Here is a 21,513-nt window from a genome sequence, read left to right as displayed (position 1 = left end):
GCTGGGCACCATCCCCTCGATCTGCACAAGGCCCCCAGAGTCCATGACAATGATCCTCTCTTCTCCCCCTGGGCATAAAACATGCACATATGACGTCGATTACAAACTGGATATCCTCAGGAGGATGCTCACGATGAAATTTTCTCCAGTCGAGCTCCACCACATGCTCAGACAGAACCATCTGCTCAAAAAGTTCACCCCAGTCTGATGAAGCACGGACTATCCCATTCTTGAAGCCTGACTTCATGTCGAGGTGCCTCATGAAGGTGTACATGAATAGGACATTATACAATGGCATAGAACACACCTGCTGCAGTCCGTCCATCATCATATCCTCCCTACCAATAGCCTGTCCCGAGGTAGTTTTCTCAAATTCTTTAACCATCAAACCTCTCCCATGCAAAATCCTAAAGTGCACGTTTGCACCCCACACCTTGCCCTAAACAACGTGCAAGCAGTAGCCTCCTCATTGAAGTTGGTGACAGAACAACACTCCCTGCCATCCGGCACACTCAGCCCAGACTGTAATCCCAAGATATTCCGGGCATGTTCTACTGAAAAACACAAGTAAGGAGTCTGCTCGGACACTCCTCACTTGCGGAAGCTAGTAACCGAAGCGCATCATTAGAGTGCCCACCTCCACGACACATGGCAGAGTCAATGAACCAATTTACCATCTCTCCCCCACCAATGATACGCCCCATCCCCACCTCCCATCTACTGCGGACCACTGGGATCCATCAGACCTTTTCCAAGGTCCACTCCCTTATTAACCTTTGGCTTTCCGGCAGGCTTCATAGAAACCTCGACTTTAACTCTATGTTTCTTGGCAGGGGGCTTAGGGTCTGGTACTCATCTGTTTCGTTGTTGAATATAAGTGGGGAACCAGTATCACCTCTCGGTGCTTGAGGGGCAAAGCCTAACATCTTCCGGATGTACTCATTCATGAGGTCGGCATTTCCATCCTTTCTCAGAAAAGCAACTTGATGTCGCTCGCGAGCAACGCGACCATACAGCATCATGGCATGGTCATAACTCGCCTTGCACTCAGGCGGGCACGGCTTCTTCTCCACTCGGCACTTCTCCTTGAGGATGTCGAAAGCCTCAACAGAGAGATCGTGAGGATCTGGCTCAGTCCAGTTCGCAGCAGGCATCATCTCCGCCCGAATAGCTGCAATATCATTCTCACGTTTAGCAATCTCTGCACGCAGTAACTTGCGTAGCGCGCTTTGACGGGCCTCACTATCAGTGCGTATCTGCTTAATCCCCGCGGCCAAGTCCGCAGCCTGATAGTTGTAAGCAGTGATCAAACCAAGATCCATGGTGGTGAGATGCTTGGATGCCCTCGCTGTCAGCAGCTTCTTCTTATGCTCAGCATCAGATATCACCTTCGAACCCTCACCGGTCTGGAGGAATTTCAGGAAGTCGACCACATCAGTAAACGTGCAAAGCACACTGGGAGGCATCGAATTGACCCTCATAGCGGCCCCGTGGAACACCAGTGCCCGCACTTCGAAATCGGGCAGATTTGTGAAAGGCTTCGCCAACTTGACGAAGTTTTCACAGGTCAAACGGGCACCGGCCAATGCCCAGAAGTCAAAGACCTCGCCTTTGAAGCCGCACTCAACGAACTTCTGCGCTACCTCCGCAAAGTCCGCTTTCTCTTGATCATCCTCCGTCTTGACACTGGGCCTGCGCTCGCGTCTGTTCTTGCCGCTTTCTCCGATCTCTGCCATGGCTGGTTGCTGAAGTGTAAGTGGGTAAGGTGTATCAATAAGTTTTAGATATTCCGAACGATTCAACAAAAAGCTAAACGATCGTAACAAAAGGTGATTATGATTCAGGAAATCATCTCCAACACATGGTAACATGCAGTTTTATTTGACATTTGAGCCCTAGGGTAAAACCCTTGAGTAAGAGCAGCCCATTACAGATTTTTAACTCAAATTTAGTGTAATATATATATATTTTTTTATAAATTATTAATAGAGAATTATATATATATATAACGATGCTTAAGAAATAAAATATATGATGATATTCACGCACTCACCATTATGTTTTATAACCGTTTCTTTCCCTTGTCATAATTATCTATTCATAATTACTAATTTATCTTTCATACCATAATTATTAATTTTTCTTTTCTAATTAATTTTATTTTATTTTACAAATTTTTCTTTCCTAATTATATATATTATTTTTCTTCATTAATTTTATATAAACTTATATTTAATACTATGTATATATATATATATATATATAATGATTTATTAAACTTAAAATAAAATTACAAATTTTACTTTATTCCTTTCTCTCTCATATTCATAATATTTTTCCTAATTAATTTCCCTTTTATAACACTAATAATTAATTTATTTTTTATTTTCTTTTTTCTCATTTATATATATATTTCATATTTTTTTAGACATCATTTTTATAACTTTTTAATAAAATAAAAATTATAAATATTTTAATTTATTTAAAAATTAATATTAAGTTTCTCTCCTAAAATCTATATATAATATATTTTATCATTAATTTTATATAAATATATTTCTTTTCTTCCTATTATCTTTCTATACATATTTATTATTTATATAATTAATTAATTAATTTTCTTTTATTCATTATATATTTTATTTATTATTAATTAACAAGTATTACATATTTATACATACATAAAATTTTAAATTCAATTCAAAAAATACAAGTGGTCTAATGGTTAATGGTTAAAGTGTTCACATATTTATTATTTATATAATTAATTAATTTTCTTTTATTCATTATATATTTTATCTATTATTAATTAACAATGATTAAATATTTATACATACATAAAATTTTAAATTAAATTCAAAAAACACAAGTGATGACAGAGATGTGGATGGCATGTGTTCACATTTTATATTAGAGACAAGAGTTCGAGTCTCAATTTATGCGAATTTATAAATGATTGTGCATGTGGGTATGAGTGGGTGAATTTGTGGTCGATGTGGATGGCATGTGTGAGTCCCTACGTAGTGGGTATGAGTGGGTGAATTTGTGATTGATGGGGAAGGCCAAAAGTAAGGATAAAATGGCATGTGTGAGTCCCTACGTAGTGAATATGAGTGGGTCTCTACGTAAACGGAGATAATATATATAATGATGTTTAAAACTAAAAATTTAGGGTGATATCTACCATCCCTACGTAAATGAGTATATAAATTTGTGATTGATGGGCCAAAAGTAAGGATAAGATGGCATGTGTGACTTCCTACGTAAATGCGTATGTGAATTTATGATTGATGGGGAAGACCAAAGGTAAGTAAGATGGCATGTGTGAGTCTCTACGTAAACGGAGATAATATATATAATGATGTTTAAAACTAAAAATTTAGGGTGATATCTACCAAATTTTTACACATTTTATATGAATTTCTCATCAAATTCTCACGCGTACAATTTTCTCTCTTTTCTCCTTAGGTTTATGTCTTTCTTCAATCAACTCTCATTTCTCCCTAGGTATAGTTAACACGAGAATAGGAGGTGGGTGTCGACAACGGAACAAAGACCAGAGGAAAATATTCGATCTTGATTTGAAGAAAAAATGGGAAGCGAATGAATACGAGTATTCGAAATTAAAAGGAAGTCGATGATTCTCTACCTCCGTGGATTCTGAAAAGTATTTTTTTTAATTTAAAATCAATTAATTTTTTATTTTTACACATTTTATATGATTTTCTAATCAAATTCTCGCGTTACATTTGTCTCTCCTTTCTTCTTAAGTTTAGGTCTTTCTTAAATCGACACTCCTTTCTGTTTAGGTATATGTAGCACGAGAAGAGGAGGAGGGCGACGCCGACGTGACGGAGAAGGCCGACGATGATGCAACGGAGGAGGGCGACGATGACGTAAGAGAGACATAGAGGAAAATATTTGATCTTGATTTGAAAAAAAATGGGAAGCGAATGAAGACGAAGATTCGAAATCAAGAGGAAGACGAGTATTCTCTGTCTCCGTAGATTTAGAAAAGAAAATAATTAATTTTTTTATTTTTACACATTTTATATGAATTTCTCATCAAATTCGTGTCTCCTTTCTCCTTAGGTCTAGGTCTTTTTTAAATTGACTCTCATTTCTCCTTAGGTATAAGTAGCACGAGAAGAGGAGGTGGGCAACGACGACGCGACGAAGGAGGGTGACGACGACGTAAGAGAGACCTAGAGGAAAATATTAGATATTGATTTGAAGAAAAATGGAAAGCAAAAGAAGACGAGAATTTGAAATCAAGAGAAACCCGATAATTCTCTTTCTCCAATGATTTAGATTTTTATTATTATTAATTTTTTTTATAACAAAACCTAATAAGATATTTTGTAATAAAACTATAAATAAAATTATATTTTAATGAATAATATTAATATTTTAATTATTTTATATATATATAATAAAAAAATATAATAAATAGATTATATATATATATAAATAATACAAAATATATTTAACTCTATATTTTGATATGTTTTAAATAATTGATAAATATTTATTAATTTAATTTATAATATTATTGTAAATATATATATTTTTATACAAAATATTATAAAATTGAATTATTTTTTTTAATAAAAATAATAATCTATGTTATTGTTTAACCAAAATAAAATTATATATATAATAATATTTAAGTATAAATATATTTATATATATATATATATATATATATATATATATAATTTTAAAACAAGAGTTTTATGGTGTTGACATAAGAAAGATGATTCAATATTATTTTTTAATAGATATTTCACATATATTTAATTAATATTTTGATTTTTAATGTATAATAATCTGTTTTCGAAATTTTTGAGAAAATATAATAGAAGCTGAATTAATTATGTACACAAGAGAAAAAATACAAACATATTTTCCTCAAATATTATTTTCGCCAATTTAAGATAATGTGATAATTCATGTTATTTTTTTTAAAATTAAATTAATAGAACGGAAAAAACTAAATATTTGAATAAATGACCATATTTGTATTGTTTTATTTTAGTTGTATTTAAAAAAAGTTTCTATAAAAAAAATTATAATAAATTTGAGATTAGATAATTCACAAAAAAAAAAAAAATAATTAATAAAATTAGAAATGTGAAATATACACAATATGAATCCGTTAATATATTATATAGTGTGATTCAATTATTTTAATATAAAAATTTTGATTTTTTTTCTAAATTTGTCCATTTGAATAGCACGGAAATCATGCTAGTTATCATTAATGACAATAATCTTATTTTTATTCTAGGATGGTTTTATTTGGGATGAAAGTAACGGAGCAACTAATTCAACTTCCCAAAATAAAAACTCAGTTTATTTATTTTTTATTTTTTTATATTTAAACTTATCATTATTATATATATATATATATATATATATATATATATATATATATATATATTTAAATTTTTATTTTTATTAAAATATTTAAATTATTATTTTTATAAATTTGATTATTTATATTTAAATTAATATTTTAAATTATTATTTTTATAAATTTGATTATTTATATTTTAATATATATTTAATTTTAATTATTATTTTATATAACTTTTTATTTTAAAAAATATTATATAAAGAGAATGGTTTAAATATATTGAAAAAAACATTATAAAAAAAGCCGATCGTTCAAAGTGTCACCAAATAAATTGAAAAATAACAAGATTAAGCATCTGAGAAACAATAATAAAAACATAAGTAAAAAAATATTTATCAACTAACAAATATAACCTAAAATATAGTGTTAATTTCAGATATGTTCAAGAAAATCAATATTGGACGTTTTCAATTGGGAGAAATATGATAATTTTATTCCTAGTGAAATTTTGAGAAAGAGAAAAACTAACGAAGTCAAAGTCAGTGTATTCGAATTGAGATGGATAACTCACTAAAGATTATAATTTGTGGGAGGTGTGGCCAAGAATGTTATACATGAATAATCACATTTAAATTTGTGAGAGGTGTGGCCAAGAAACGCAGTCAAAAATTATTTTGAGTAAAATTGTCAATAATTTATAGAAGAATAATTGTAATTATTTTTATAAATTATTATATATGGTTATGGTTAAAATATATTAGTATTTATTAATTATTTATGAGGATTGTAAGGTGAATATTTATTATAATAAATAATAATTGAAATGTAAATGTATATATTAAAATTAAAATTATAATATTTATAAAAATAATAATTCAAAATATAAATAATAATGTAAATATATACATCAAAATATAAATAATCTAATTTATAAAAAAAAATATTTTAATAAAAAAAGATTAATTTAAATATATATATATAAAATAATAAATTTAAATATAAATAAATTTTAAAAAAAATAAGAAAGCTGAATTTGAATAGTAATGTAGGTTAGTTTGGCAATGAATGAAAAAAGTATGTTAGTTTGGAAAGTTAAATATGAAACTAAGATTAGTTTGGGAATTGGTTCAGTAGTATGAGACAGGCCAAAAGTTAGAGCGCCTCTCAATATCCTAGTAAGTCTGATTCTATTTAAATATTTAGATTGAGAAGAAAAAACTGAATGTCCTTATTTGATATGATTAGCATTTTAAATGAATTGAGTTTATAAATTAGAGCTCAAATTTGACTAGATTATCTTTTTACAAGTTTGACTTAACTATTTATCTACAAGTTCGACTTGACTCAAAAAGTTTGAACTAAAATTAAATTTTCAAACTCAAACTCGAGCTTAAACTCAATTCAAAATTTATTTTCAAAATAAAAATATCAAATTTTCATACATATCCAACATTTAAAACATGACATTTCAAAATGTAAATATCAACAATTTATTAAAAATTTCAAAATATGATAATCTAAAAAACATCAAACCACCCTAACTAATCAAAATTTTAAAATATTAAATTCCAAAATCAAATACAAAATTATATAAATTGTTTGAGCATTTAATATATTAATCTTTTTAAGTCCGTCTTCAAGTATAACACCGTATAACACCTACATTCAATAATATGAAAAGTACAAACTTAAAAATAATTAATATAAAAAAATATATTAAAACAAATAATTAACATTTAACTTATTTTAAGATATAGATACCAACAAAAATAAATTCGACCTATTTTTTATTTAATATTATTATATATATTTGAATTATTTAGGTGCAATATAACAAAAATTATTAACTTATTTATAGCAAAAATTTATTGATTTTTTATATATATTATATATTATTAATCTTGTAAATTCATTTTTTCTCAAAACATATAATATATACATTAACATTTTTTCATCTCTTCATATTATATATAAAATATATACTAATATTTTTATCTTCTTTTAATATTATATATAATAGATAAGTATGTATATGCATAACCTATTATGAACATGCTATATTAAAAACCTCTATTTCTTTTTTATTAAATAATATTCACACTTTTAAATTTATAATTATGTAATTATTTAAGATGTGGGTGTAAGTTTCAAGAATTTAAAAAAAGTGATCCATACAACAAAAGATGACTATAATCTTTGGGAAATAAGTACAACTTTCTTACTGGATTTCCCCGAAAATGATCAACTTCGAACAAATATTAATAAAATGTCTCAACAATGAACCCTTTAACCTAAGTTTCATGTACTCATTGTTTTCATTATCATCAACGAACAAATATTAATAAAATGTCTCAACAATGAACCCTTTAACTTAAGTTTCATCTACTCATTGTTTTCCATCAATGTGTATAATCTAATTCAACACAAAGAATAAAAAAGAAAATGATGTTTCAAAATAATAATAAGAAAAAACTCTACATATACACACTCAATTAGCTTATTTTCAGAACCAACTTCTACCACAAAGTGAACGGAATTCTTGTTAGGATATGTCTTCTTCAACATAGAGAAGAAATGAAAAGCCATTATCTCTAACATGTATTTCTGTATGTAGTATTATTTTGGTAGAGCTCAATCTCGGAGCCATGGTTAAGAAGTCTTCCACTATCTGTATATTTAACAGTAAGTTCCTCTGTATCCACATCCGTTTGTTGCTGTTGATCCATCATGTTCATCATCTTCAGTTTACGAATTATGGCAATCGAGTCCAAGTCCTTTAGCAACTCTTGAGGAATTATTCTATCCTCGAGCATGCTTACAACTGAAGACATGGTTGGTCTGGCAGTAGCCGTGACATTGGTGCAAATCAGAGCTATATTGGTCATCACCATCGCCTCGTCTGGCTTGAAATCTAGTCCTAACTTTCGATCTACCAGATTTGCAAGAGTTTCATTTTCTCTCAAAACATGTACCTAATTGAGAAAAAAACAGAATTATCCATCAAACTTATTTAGTAAAATAAGGGAAACACATATTTGACTTACATAATCAAGAAGGCAGAAATATTCCTCCTCTGGTCTATAAAGCTGTGTTACATATCCCACTGACAGAACAACAATTCCTAAACTATAAACATCTACTTTGTCAGTTAAATAACCATGCATTGCATACTCGGCTTCCATGTATCCGCTGCATAAATAATCTAAAATTATTATTGTATGCCTTAAGATTCTTCATCTTAAATAAACTTTTGAGGATCTGTTACATATATTAGGGTTTGCATGAACAATTTGAAAAAGATTTGTCAACAATAAATGTGACTTCCATGTTAGTTAGTGTGGTGCCGAGTCATCCAACTAAAAATATATGAACGCATTTCCTATGTACAAGGGCGGAACTAATATTTGGAATCTACTCGAACTAAAAGTTTTTCATAAAATATACCGGAGTGATAATAAAATGAAGGAAAAAACAAAATCTACCTAGTTTACTGTGACAGTTGTCCTTTAGTGACAGGAAACAATCAATAACGACTACATATCTCGTCGTTATTTACCTCTTTATAATGTTTGCTATATATACAAAATACTTTGGGTCAACCGGATTACAACTCAAGTAGCCTTATAGGTAGATCCTCCTCGTCTCTACCTGATTTCACTTATACAGGTTACAGAAAAAACAAGAATTAATACAAAATAAATTAAGACAAGATTTGTCCTAAACACATTTAAAGAAAATGATCTCAAGCAATTGACACAACCATCACTCTTTACCTCAATACTCAGGTGAGCCAGTATTGACGTCCCTTTAAACTTGTCTACCAACCTCTTTTGGGGCGTAATTATTATTATTTTAAGATAAATATGTTACTAGATTAAGATTTATTATTATTATTTTGTGATACCAGAATGTTCAAAACAGCTAGTTTGCGCACACCTTGACTAATCCCTCCTAGGGATGACTAATCCCTAGGGAAGATGCGCTTAATCCCGATGTTTTGGATGAAAATCGTACTAGAGTCCTCATGAAAGAGGTAAGTTCCCGAGGCCAAGCATCTTTCCATCTAGTACTCTGGTCTGTAGATTTATTATTTGAAGTTCATCAGTTTAGATTAGCCTATAACTACAAGGAATGTCTCCATATCTTTAGGAGGGTGATATGCACAACATTAACTTTTTTTCCATGATGTTGATGTAGAAATGACAGGAGACATAGAAAATACTCATAAACTAAATGTCTTAAAAACTCTATTATATTTAGGTGTATAATAATTTTATTGATTAGAAAACTAACTAAGTCCCCGCAACAATACTGCTTAGGTGGGTATTCTCCTCTTCATTAAGTTTGGGTCAGACCAAAATCAAATATCTTGGGATTAAGATCCTTATCAAGCAACACATTTGTAGGCTTGATGTCTCTATGGACAATCTTTAGTCTTGATTCTTCATGGAGAAAAGCCAGACCACAAGCTAAGCCAATACAGATCTTATACCTTATTAACCAAAAGATTAATATGGAGAAATTGTTATCATGACCTGTTTAATTATTTTATTTATGTTCAACTATTAGTTACTATTTACTAGGGTAGCAAACTTTGTTCTCAAAAAGAAATACCTTGTAAACAGGACCAAAACCACCTTCTCCAATCTTGTTAGCAGTATCAAAACTGTTTGTAGCAGCTTCAATTTGCCTCAACAAGAACAAATAAAAATCCTTTAGATCTGTGCAAGGAAAGTTAAGAAACATTTCTAAGAAACTAAGGATAAAATATCTGCAAAAGCAAAAATGTAACATGTTAATAGCGCTTTGAATGTAAGCGGAAGGCTATGACTGTCATGCTAGTTCTCCTTAGTTCAAAAAATAAATGTAACCAGTTATACAATTATCAATGTACATACTTTTAAATAGAATGAGATTGAAAGTACGGTAGATATAGCTAAAAACGATCTAAAAATCTTCCCTGAAAAATGAAATCATTTAAAATAGGAAGAAAGTTTGAAAAATCTATGCCAACTCCAATTTGTGTGGTACTTCCAAACAAAGCATGGCATCAAGCATTGTCAGATAATCACTTTCAGCTAGACTAACATAATCAGATCAAATATTCACTGCCCAAAATTTAGGCTCAAAATTCTTTTGTAAATAATACAACCAGTTCCTCTAAGTCCTCAAACAATAGCAAGGACAAATACAAACCATTACCAAAAGGTGAAATTTGTCAGGCACAAATGGGAAGCCTGACTTACTAATCTTGCAGACTAATATAAAATGAATCTTCTTATGGTAAGTAATATCATAACACAATCGCCTCATAGATATTGTTTTGGGCATAACTTATATAGTTGAATATGGTAAATGTAATTTCATCAAAGTGAAACTTTACACTGTAAATCTCATTCATGAGACAGAATATATCCATAATATGTCAGTGATATGGGAGTGATTCGTGCATTCATGCTCAACTCAGAACTATTTTCCAAGAGCTTAGATGTATTTTCAATTTAAAACAATATTGACATGTGGGTCATCATATATGAAATTCCCGGTGCTAGATCTGTATCCCTTTCATACACAATTTATATACAAGGAGTCCAAAGCTGAAAGAGAACAGCAAAAGAACATTGCGGTTCATAGAAAAAACAAAATGTACCTCGAGCTTGCAAAACATATCGTTTGGACACGGAAAGATTCTCAAGCATGAAGTAGTTTCACTAGAATGACAAAGTAAAATGATAACATCGATTAGACCATCTCCAACCCATAAACACATTCTCAAACACAAAATGCAGTAAACATCACATCAAACACTAATTCATCTCCAACCCAAAAACTCATTTCCAAACTCAAAAGAATATTCTTAAAATATTCTTTTCTTACACTAACTTTTTAACCTTATTAACCTTATCTATATATTTATTAACTTTACATATGTAACCTCAATCTTTTCTCATTCATTTAATAAAATTAATTATATATCAACAATTCATACCAACAAATAATTCAATAATACATTTAAATAAACAAACATATTATATTAAAACAAATATTATTAATAAAAAAACATTAATGTATCAATTCAAGTATAATACAATTATAAAATTTTATTTATAAAATATAAAGTAAAAATATAAAATAAATTAAATAAAATATCAACTATAATACAATTTAATGATTTAATTAAAAAATATTATAACTTCTTATTTTAAAAGTGAAAAAAATAAGTTGAATGATCAATTTGTATTATAATTATTTACAGTTATATAAAAAATAATAATAATTAAATAGATTAGGGGCCATTTTGAAAAAATGGCAAAAAAATGGGGGAGAAACAGTACCAACGCATATATGGGTTGGCCGGTGGAGAGAGAATCAGTAAAACGCATTTTGCGTTCAAGTATGGGATCCGGTTAGAGAAAGAATGGGCACGCATAATGGGATTTGCGTGCCCGTTGGAGATGGTCTTAGTCAATTAAGGATTCAAATTCCTTAATAGAATTATTGAAACTTACCGTGTTAAAAATGTTCCACCTCTCTCCTCCACTTGTAGTTTATTCATTTTCTTCTTTATGTCTTCATTCAATGCGCTCCTCAATGCGCTCCTCAGAATCATTTTGGACCTCTTCCATCTTGACTCTCAACCTTCTCCTCCATATTAGCACATGATTCCTTATCAGAAGAAATGAGAGTCAAAGTGCAGGAGGGTCCAAAATGATCCTGAGGAGTGCAGTAATGAAGAATCTTCTTCGTCTTGCTTTATCGGCCTGAGCTACAACTCGATTGCGTGGTGTCTTAGTCGGATGAGGGTTTCGATTGCGTGGAGAGGATTTGCGCCGAGTAATTTGAAGGGGTGCTGGTTAGGGTTATAATTTTACGGTAGCCATTTGTCTCTTTATTCTCGCCATTTGTCTATTCATTCTCTAAATATGAAAATTGATCAAATGGTCATTCTCATTTTTAACTTTACAAATTTCTATTTTTATTTTTATCTTTTTTTTAAAAATAATTTTCATTTTTACTCTTATTAATCTATTTCCTTTTTTTTCTCTTCCTTTTCCTTTCCCCCCATTTCATTCTTCCTGTTTTCCTTTTCTTTCTCCTCTCTTCACCCCCCCCCCCCGCGACCGTTTGCTTCCCCCCGCGACCGTTTGCTCCATTTTTTCCTGCCAGACGATCGCCAAGCCCTAGCCGGACGTTCTTTCTTTCTCTTTCTCGTTCTAATCATTCAGAAATTGAGGTTAGTTCTCCTTTCTCGTTCTAATCATTCAGTTTCTCGTAACAAACCTGAATGCAATGTGCCTAGATTACATGCTGAACAAACCTCCTTGCAGAAACCTAAATTACTGAAGTTTAGTTTAGGGATTGCTTCATTTCGGAAATGCTTAGTTAGTTCGACTACTCCCAAATGCTTAGATTACTGATGATTTTAATGAGTATGAAGGTTTGATGGTTTTAGGGTTTTAGTTTAGGGTTTAATTAGGTGAGTGCGTGGGGTAGTGCGTGGGCTTGGGCGTGGATCGTGGGGGTTAAGCGTGGGGCGTGGGGGTTGAGCATGGGGCGTGGGATGGGGCATGGGGTAGTGCGTGGAGCATGGGCTTGGGCGTGGGCTTGGGCGTGGGGTAGTGCGTGGAGTGTGGGCTTGGGCGTGGGGCGTGGGGTAGTGCGTGGAGCGTAGTCTTGGGCGTGGGCTTGTGCGTGGGGCATGGTCTTGGGCGTGGGGCGTGGGGGTGGTGCGTGGCTTCAATTATTAATATGATTTTACTGTTTTTGATCCACCAAACATTCTTTATATGATTTTATTGTCTGTTTTTGTAGATGGCACCAAACGAAACCGTTATTAATGATTTTAATGGCCGTGTTTCATGGAAATCCACCGGCCCCAGCTTGGCAAAGATAAAGGAGAGGTTTACTGACCATGATCTTTTGGATAGAGCTTTGCAGACCCAATTCCAGTATATATTCAAAGCCCCGAAATTATATTTTTCAGGAACTACACTCCATCAGATGCTTATCAAAAAAATCAGCTCAAATTCGAAGGAGATAATGTTCTTGGTCAATGGTAAAGAGGTCTGCTGGGGCATGAAGGATTATGCATTGGTGACAGGCCTCAACTTTGACAGATTTCCTTTGGTAGAGGAGGAGAAGGTTGAAGAATGTCCACCCCTTGTCCTCAAATATTTTAAGGGTAAAAATGATGTTAGACTGAAAGAGCTTGAAGACATTTTCGTCGGATGCTGTGTGATAAGGAGGATTCATGGAAGATGGGGCTCATATTTCTCATTTACCAGTATCTGTTCGTATCTGATAATAGGAGGAAGATAAGTTTCAGAATCTTTCACATGGTAGAAGACATGGAGATGTTCCTCCAATTTCCATGGGGAAATGTGTCATTTAGAGCAACCCTACAAGGTATTGACAAAGATATGAAACACCTCTATGAGTTATATCTCGCCAAGAAGAAAACCTTGGAAAAGAAAAGCATCTGTGATGTTGCTTATACTTTACATGGGCTCACACTAGCATTCCAAGTGTGGACCTATGAGCTTATCAATACATTCGTCCCCAAATTTGCTGAAAGGACACTAGAAGATGATCCTACAAGCCCAAGGATAGTGCTCTATAAATCTTTTAGGAGTTATACCCTACCGGAGGTATCCACAGCCATCAAGAAATACAATGTTCGAAGAAAAATTGATGAGTCTGTGGAGGAGAAGCGGAAGTACTTTGGGGACGACTTTGAAGATATGACAGACAACATTTATGATGAATTCTTTGAATTTGATGGGAGGAAGAGAAAGATTGAAGTTTGTGGAGAAGATGAAAAACATGAAAGGACTCCCAAACCGCCGACCAAGAAGATGAAACTAGCCAAGACAGCTCCCAAGCTCCCTGAAGTTAGCGATGAAACTAGCCAAAACAACTCTCAACAAATCCCTTCTGCGACGACTCCTCAAACTGACGAAGACAATTCTACATCTTGTGCACCCAATCTAGTGTCTCAAGCCCATACTGATGCCAAACTTGATGAGCTGACAAAGGATGTAAATGAGATTAAAACTGAAATCAAGCTCATCAAGGAGAATCAACAACTTATAATCACATTATTGGGGGAAATAAAGGGACAAAAGAATAATGGAGAAGAAGAAAAAGAAGATGCGGGTACTGTTGCACTTGATACTGAGAAGATGATGAGGACGAAGACGAAGAGGAAGAATAATGATGTTGCACTTGATACTGAGAAGAGGACGACGAAGAGGAAGAATGATGATGTTGATAATGAGAATATGACGAAGAGGAAGTATGATGAGATGATGAACTCTAAGAGGAAGAATGACGAGGAGATGAAGAAGAGTAAGTAGGATGATGTTGATGAGATTAAGAGAAAGAGGAACGAGAGGCGAGAGAGGCTGGCGAACTTGGCCAAGAAGAGGAAGGCTGATGAGTTGGCCAAGAAGATGGAGGCTGATGAGTTGGCCAAGAAGAGGGAGTTGGTCAAGAAGAGGGACTTGTCCAAGAAGAGGAAGTCGAAAAAGGTATAATTGCACACCCCACGCACTACCCCACACACAACACTTGCACTCCACTCACTACCCCACGCCCTACCCCACGCACAACCCCCACGCCCCACACACAACCCCACGCACAACCACACGCCCCACGCACAACCCCCACGCCCCACGCACAACCCCCACGCCCCACGCCCCACGCACTCACTCCACACACACCCCACGCACAATGCCCAAGCCCACGCATAACCCCACGCACACACCCCACTTCCCACGCACAACTCCACGCCCCCCGTCCAAGCCCACGCACTACCCCACGCACCCCCACGCACCACACTTACACCCCGTAAAATGTATATTAATCTCATTTTATTTTTGATTGTGCAGGTGGAAGAGGAAGAGGAAGAGGAGGAGGAGAATGAGGAGGAGGACGAGGAGGATGAGGAGAATGACGAGGTATAATTGTGCACCACGCCCCACGCCCTACACACAATGTATATTAATCTGATTTTTTTATTGTACAGGATGATGATTCGCCCCCCTACGCCACAAGTCTCTCGCAAATTGAATTTTGATCGCCCAGAGGAGAAGAATGATGATTCGCTCCTTACGCCGCCCTAATCCTCTCGCAAATTGAAGGAGGTGGAGGTGAAGATGAATAAGGAGGAGGCGGAGAAGAATAAGGAGGCTGAGGTGGAGGCTGAGAAGATGGTGGAGGTGGAGGCGGAGAAGAATAAGGATGCTGAGGTGGAGGCGGAGAAGAATAAGGAGGCTGAGGTGGAGGTTGAGAAGGAGGTGGAGGTGGAGGCTAAGAAGAATAAGGAGGTGGAGGTGGAGGCTGAGAAGGAGGTAGAGAAGGAGAAGAAGGTGGAGGTGGAGGTTGAGAAGGAGGTGGAGGTGGAGAAGAAGAAGGAGGTGGTGGAGGTGGAGAAGAAGAATGACGAGGTGGAGGTGGAGAAGAAGGAGGTGGTGGAGGAGGATAAGGAGGTGGAGAAGAAGAAGGAGGTGGTGGAGGAGGAGAAGGAGGTGGAGAAGAAGAATGACAAGGTGGAGGTGGAGGAGGAGAAGAAGAAGAAGGAGGTAGAGGAGGTGGAGGAGGTGGAGGTGGAGGAGGAGATTGTGAAGGAGATTGTGAAGGAGGTGACTAAGGAGGAGAAGAAGAAGATGGAGAAGAATAAAGAGAATGTGAATGAGGTGAAAGAAATGACTCCATCAAAATTTGTTAATAAAAGATTTCGGAGAAAGAAGTCGAAACAATTAGGGGACTACACCGACCTTGGTGGGAAAGAGTTTAAACTCAATGATCCGGTTACGGTTAATCCTATGTTACGAATTGACGAGGAAAAGATGAAGGGTGTGAGGAAATGGTTGAAAAGTAATGATGAAGACTTCAAGGATTTGACTATTTCCTTAGCAGATCGTGATTTATTTAACAGATTGCTCACGCCTCAAAAATGATTACACGATCAAGTAAGTATTTTTGTCTTTATTTTTTGTCATTATTTTTGTACAACCCCCACGCACCAGCCCACGCCCCACGCACAACCCCACGCCCCATGCCGAACCCCACGCCCCACGCACAACCACCATGCCCCACGCACAACCCCATGCCCCACGCCTAACCCCACGCACAACCACCACGCCTCACGCACAACCCCACGCCCCACGCACAACCCCACACCCCACGCATAACCCCACACACTCACCCCACGCCCCACACAAAACCCCACGCCCAAGACCACGCACAACCACCATGCACAACCCCTACGCCCAAGCCCACGCACAACCACCACGCACAACCCACGCCCAAGCCCACGCACAACCACCATGCCTAGATTCCCATATTTCTCTTGCTTAATCAATACTTTTTTTCGCAGGAGATAGATGCAATCATTTACATAATGAAACGAAGGGTTGTGCTGTTCCTTAAGACATATCCAAAGAATTTCTCAATTGCTGACTCTCATCTCTCTCAGAAGTTCGCGAAGCGCTATGATATGTTTGCCTAGAATCTTACAGGCTACAAGTTCGATGATTTCATGGATTATGTATTTGGTGATGAACAACACTTTATGTACCTTGGAATCTTGTTGATATGATATATGCACCTATGAACTTGAACCAGAAGCACTGGGTCCTATGTCAGATTCATCTACAAGATTGGTACATATACGTATATGACTGCGAATAGAAAATCTTCACAAAGGATGTATATGACAACTTCATGAAACCAATGTGTGAAATGATGTCATACTTGCTTGAACAAGGGTTCACCCTTGCCGATAAGAACAGATTTTCGTAGTGCAAATTGGAGAAGATGTCGTATTCTATAATACCACACCCAATAGTCCCAAAGACATTTGGAATATCTTACTGCCTCATTGGATATATCAAAAGTGGTATCCAAACAAATGACTTTTTGGAGAAAGAAATGGGAAGTAAGGTTATTCCGCCAAATTGTAGACCCATAATCTAAATTGAATAGATATATATTTTTGTTGGATTCAAGTTTCATTCTCAAATTAGTTAATTATTGTAGTCTTTGTTTTCTTCAAATGACTGAGACTTTCCAAGAATAATATGTATACAAAACCTTAAATTAATTCCAAGAATAATATATAAACGACCCACGCCCAAGACCCACGCCCCACGCCCAAGCCCACGACCCACGCCCAAGCCCACACCCAAGCCCAAGCCCAAGCCCACGCTCCACGCACTACCCCACGCCCCACGCACTACCCCACGACCAAGCCCACGCTCAACCCCCACGCCCCACACCCAAGCCCACGCCCCACGCTCAACCCCCACACCCCACGCCCAAGGCCACGACCCATGCCCCTCGCCCAAGCCCACGCCCCACGCTCAACCCCCACGTTCCATGCCCAAGACCACCCATGCCCAAGGCTCACTCCCCACGCTCAACCCCCACGCCCACGAACCACGACCCACTCTCAACCCCCACACCCAAGCCCACACCCCACACTCAACCCCCACGCCCCACACCCAAGCCCCATGCCAACTCCACGACTAAGCCCACGCCAATACCTACACACATGAAGACAAAACCTACACACATATAAAAACAAACACCTGCGCATATATTAAACCACCACCTACATATATATATATATATATATATATATATAACATCATTTTAATGAAAATCCCACAAAAGATATAAAAATCCCACAAAAGATATGAAAATCCCATCACCTATAAGTGCCAAAACATACAATTTAACCAAAAGATACAATTTAACCAAAAGAAATGTTGTCTAGAGAATGTGGCAAAGATGAAGATGGTGAAGGTTGGGCCAACTATGACGGTTGTGAAGGTTGTGAAGGTTGTGACACTTGTTGTCTTGAAGTAGATGGTGCAGGCATCACTACTTTGCATGTTGCCCTGTTATGGCCTCGACTGCCACATGAGTTGCACCGTCTCTGTTCCTTACGAGACTCACCTTGTGATGACCTACGCTTTGTTGTTGTCCGACCCTTCTTAACCTTGACGGGGGGTTTTAGGCAAACTCGTTCCTTGATATTTTCTAGAATATTCCAAGAACCTTCATTACAAACTGGATAACATGTATCTACATATTCCATGCACCACACTTTAGTTGTGAAAATCTGAAAAAAAATAATATTTAAGTTATATAAATTCAATCTTAGAATTAAACAATGCAGTCATTCTCTAACCTTGAGCAGTACTCATATGGAATAGTTTTCTGGGAACGGGCAGTAGCAAGGAAATGTTTACAAGGAAGACCAGATATATCAAATACCCTATAAGTACAAGTTCGAGTTTGGAAATCAACTTGAAAATCATGTTCACCGTCATTCACATGAAACTCGAATCTGTTAAGCGGATTAACGTTGTAGAATCTGGCCTTCTCGGCTTGTTCACGTAAGAACTTTTCATAATATGGAGATAAATGTTCTATGTGGTTGGAATCTTTTTCCCTTCTATTATGAAACCATTCTTGTAGTGTTAATCGTAAATACTCAGCCAATGTTGATATGAGATATTTCTTAGCATTTTTGCACTGACTATTAAAGCTCTCAGCATAATTGCTTGTCATTTGATTGTATCAAAAACCAGGAAAAAAGCACGACTCCATCTCTCCACTCCTATCTATTCCAGATAGGCAGCAATCCGAGGGTCCTTATTCTTGATCTTGTCAAAATGGTGATGGAACTGTGACACTGTGTATGCGCGTGAAGCCATATCAAACTCATTGTGGTAGTTATCAGTTTTAAATTTGGCCATAATATTCATTTTGATGTGGTATGTGCATGCAGCGTGATGTGCTTCTGGAAAAACAGCGGACAAGGCATTGACAATACTTGGGTGTCTATTAGATACGAACGAGATCCAGGACTACTCCAATTGCCACTCTTAAATGTTGCATGAAATATGTCCAAGAGTTATTATTCTCCGAATCAACGACGTCAAAAGCAACGAGAAATAGTTGTTCATTCGCAACCAATAGTTAACCTTCAATCTTGTGTTTAAGAAAACTGGCATCGACGCACAATATTGGACGACAATACCTGAAACCTGATTGAGCAGCCTAGGGACATGAACATATACCTGAAATGGCCATGCTCATCCGTCTAAATGTCAGTTATGGTACCTAGGTTATTCTTCGCCAACATGAACAAGTATGATGACAATTTTCCATAGGATTCCTCCATTGTTCCTCGCACCGCCATTAAGGCTTGTTCCTTAGACCTCCAAGCCTTATTATAGGTCAGCTTAAACCCATAATTTGTCTACATGTCTTCCATTATTTTCTTAGGCATGTGGTCATGGTGATGGTCCATGTACTTACGTTTGATGCACTCCGTAATTACCCATGAGGGTGCCTAGTCAAAATTGAGCATGAGGGTTCATTTACTAATTTTCGAATCTCAAACATCAGCTGGAATTTTCCTTTCACAGCACGCAATCTCCACTTGTAGTCCTCATTCACACATTTCACAAACCAGAGATCTATTGTTGACTTTTCGACTTTGAATTCAAAATGATTAGCCATCGCATATCTATGCACCCTCAATTGAAGTTCTTTTTTGTTCTCAAAAAACGTAACCACTTCCAATCCGTTTTCAAGGGTTAATTGAACATGTGTTTCAACCTGGATTGGTTCAAATGAATCAAGCAACTCAATATGGATGGATGTTTTCCTCATAGGGGAAGTGATGATGGCTGGTCGGGGTGAAAGAGTAGGGGTACTAGCAACCAATTCACTCGGACGCAAACATGAGACTTGTTGTTCTTCATCTTCTGCACGGTGTATGTCATTTTGACTTTGTAAGACATCCTGCTCAAATATAGGGAATTCAGGAACCTCCTCTCTTTGGATTTCATTAGTTGGGTGTGAAGGTAGTGACTTCTCTACTAAAGAGACACATAGAGGAGTGTGAAGCTCGTGTGGCGAAGTCGAAATTTCTTTTACATAGAACATCACATCTCCATCATATCGGATAGCAGCAGGAGGAGCTCTTTTAAAAGCCAAATTATACTTCACTTTCAACACTAAATCATATCTCAATTTGTCCACACCAATAGCACGATAGACAATGTCAGTTAATTCGTCATATGTAGTGTTTAGGGATAGAGGCACACCTACTAATGAACTTGAGTCAAAAAAACTAACACCATCATCATCTTTCCTCCACTCTCCATCAAATAGGACAAAACAGTTAACAAATAAATTGGGATCTGCAATTGATACAAATTTAAATGTAGTAAACAAAACCTGGGAAATTAATTAAATAACGTGGTGCATGGGTCTTGGGGCGTGGGGTCTTGGGCATGGGTGGTACGTGGGGGTGCGTGGAGCATGGGCTTGGGCGTGGGTGGGGTGTGGAGCGTGGGGCATGGGGTGGGGCGTGGATCGTGGGGGGTGGGGCGTGGGGTTGGCGTGGAGCATGGTTGGTGCGTGGGGTGTGGGCTTGGGCGTGGCTGGTGCGTGGGGCGTGGGCGTGGGTGGTGCGTGGATCGTGGGACGCAGCGGGGTAACATACCCATTTTGACAATATAACTTCCGTAATTATTATTTTAATAGAATTTATAGCACAAAATCAATCAATAAAAATATGTGAATATTAATAATTAATATTATTAACAAAAAATTACAATTCTTGATAATATAATAACTCAACAGCAATTATTAAAAATAAATAAATCAAATAATTAGTATTTTTTTTTTGCTATAAGAAAATTCAAAAAGAAGTTATGAAATAATATTTACTATTATTATAATGAATTTAAACTTTTTGTAAATATTTTAAACTAAAAACATAAATGTTTAAAAAAAAAATAGAGCACGATAGATACAGCACCTTATCGACTTCATACAGCGTCATTAATATCAAACATTCATAGAGCCTCTCTTCCTCATATTACTTCCTCATATTACTTCAGTAAACACAAATTAATATCAAAACAGTCAATAGTCTCTACATTAATTTCTATCTCCTCCACCACAGCCAATTTGTTGTCCCGTCTCTTATTGTTCATCTGGTTTGAATTATAAAGGTATATTCAAAGGAGGAACGATTTCCTCATTTTCTTCTTTTTTGGTTGAGAATGAGAATCATTTTTGTCATGTAGCTGTACCCTTTTTTTTAAGCATTTGTTCTGAATCTG

The 21,513-nt window shown here is 35.7% G+C and overlaps 1 pseudogene; it reads right to left on the bottom strand.

Annotated features, from left to right (window-relative positions):
- Window positions 1-7,797: 7,797 nt before the first annotated feature.
- On the bottom strand, window positions 7,798-11,969 carry LOC124915930 (annotated as a pseudogene).
- Between the last annotated feature and the right edge of the window lie 9,544 nt (window positions 11,970-21,513).

This window comes from Impatiens glandulifera, chromosome 9 (genome assembly GCF_907164915.1).
Source record: "Impatiens glandulifera chromosome 9, dImpGla2.1, whole genome shotgun sequence".
Lineage (NCBI taxonomy): Eukaryota > Viridiplantae > Streptophyta > Magnoliopsida > Ericales > Balsaminaceae > Impatiens > Impatiens glandulifera.
This window is presented reverse-complemented; position numbering and strand designations above follow the sequence as displayed.